This window comes from Halichoerus grypus, chromosome 4 (genome assembly GCF_964656455.1).
Source record: "Halichoerus grypus chromosome 4, mHalGry1.hap1.1, whole genome shotgun sequence".
NCBI classification, from domain to species: Eukaryota; Metazoa; Chordata; class Mammalia; order Carnivora; family Phocidae; genus Halichoerus; species Halichoerus grypus.
This window is the reverse complement of record NC_135715.1, coordinates 25,951,692-25,953,654: the sequence shown is the minus strand read 5'-3', so window position 1 is coordinate 25,953,654 and position 1,963 is coordinate 25,951,692. Positions and strand designations below refer to the sequence as shown.

Below are 1,963 nucleotides of genomic sequence, written 5' to 3'. Positions count from 1 at the left end.
GCACTTAACAATTAGTGCTTGTTTGGATAGAAAAGTAAGCGTATTAATGAATATTTACAGACCAGTTATCATACAATTTTATTTAAGTTCAATGTGTTATCTGTCTTGATATCTAAAATACGTATTTATAATCTATCTTGAAAACATCAAAAAGCATTTCTGTAATATCAGTGTTTTGGGTTTTTTTTTTTTTTGGTTGCTTTTAACTGGCTCCAAGAACTGTTGGTTTATAATCTTATAATAATAAATGTAAGCTTAGAGTTCGCTTAGAGTTGTATCTGTTTTTCCCCACACATGATCCATTTTAGTCACTGACATTATAACAGCTCATTAACTATAGCCTCAAGAATCTATTACTAATAAACTCAATAAATGTTATTATTAGTAACATTGCTAAAGTACATTTATCTTTTTTTTTCACACTAACATTCTTAGTTTATTGATCCTCTCATGAAAAATCTGCACAACCACCACAGATAAAGCCACTGCAGCATCTTTACTCCTTCTGTTGTCCAATCTCCAGCTCACTTTTTGCCAGCACCATCATTGGCTTTTGCAGTCCCCCTGACTTTCTTCATTCTGTTCTTGCATTCCTTTTGCTGTTTTCTTGATGTCTTTTTCTTCTCATATAGGCCATGTCTTGCAAGTCTGTGTTTGGGTTCATTTTTCTTTGAATAATCCAAGGAATCATAAATCATGCCAAAGCCAGTTGTGTTGCCACCACCAAATGGGTTCTGAATCCAAACACAAATATGACATCTGGTGTGGTCTTGTACATTTTGGCTAGTTTTTCCCGAATTTCTGTCTTAGGTACTGTTGTTGCCTTTCTGGGATGAAGAACATCAATGACCATCTGTTTCCGCTGAAGTAGTCGGTTAGTCATGAACTTCCTGGTCCGGATAGTTATTGTGTCGTTCATGATGGCGGCCAAGGCTAAAGTACATTTATCTTTTAAAAATCCCAAATAAAATAGAGTGGCCTAACTCATTAAATTATATATGTGTGCATTTACATATGTAAATATGTATATTTACATATATACATATTATGTCTATTATATATATTTCATGTATGTGTTTGATTTATGTGTGTATGGATGTCTACAGATATATATTTATGTGTTGAATAACTTAATATTTTAACCTAGATTTTTACTAATCCTCTCAAGGTTAACCTATTAACATGAAGCTCCATATTTTGCTCCCAAAACTGTTCCTTAGCAAATCTCTCCCATTCTAGTAAATTGCATTGGCATCTATCCAGTTAATTAGAAACCTAACAATAACTCATCCTTTTTTCATCTTTCTCCTCCCCCATCCATTCCATTAGCAATTCTTGCCCTGTCTCATTTCTATTTAGCTCTCTGCATTTTACTGCCATTAAGCTAATCAACGCCACCATACTCTTCTCCAAAACTGCTTTTATTCATGTTCCATTTAGCATTACCCATCTGCAGGAAGTCATCTTAAAAATATTTATATATGATAATGTCACTCCCTTTCTTAAATCATTTGATGATTTTCTTTGTACTTTTTAAAGTCTAAACTACCTACCCTAGCTTTTAAGATTCTACCTTCAACTGTTACTCCAAAATCAACTTACACCCTTTCAGTTGGTAAGCTCTTTCTTGTCAAAATGCCGTAATTCTATTCTCTAAGCATCAAGCTCCTCTACTCTTCATAATTCGTGAACTCACTGTTCTGTCTTGGAAATACTATTTTAAAATATTCTGAGCTTGACTCCTATTTTATAGTTATCAGTGCCTCTGTTGTTTTCTGAAGGATTCTAGCCCACTGCAAACTGAAGACCTATTTTGAGTAAGTCATTCTTTTTCTTTTACCCTCCTTTTCCCTTGAGAGTTTACTTTTTTTAAGAGTTATTTGAGAGAGAGAGAGAGGAAGAGCAAAAGGACAGGGAAAGAATCTCAAGCAGACTCCCCACTGAGCATGGAGCCCAACTAGGG

General features: G+C 34.3%; 1 pseudogene; it reads right to left on the bottom strand.

Annotated features, from left to right (window-relative positions):
* Positions 1-428: 428 nt before the first annotated feature.
* LOC118518385 (small ribosomal subunit protein eS24 pseudogene) lies at positions 429-933 on the bottom strand (annotated as a pseudogene).
* Between the last annotated feature and the right edge of the window lie 1,030 nt (positions 934-1,963).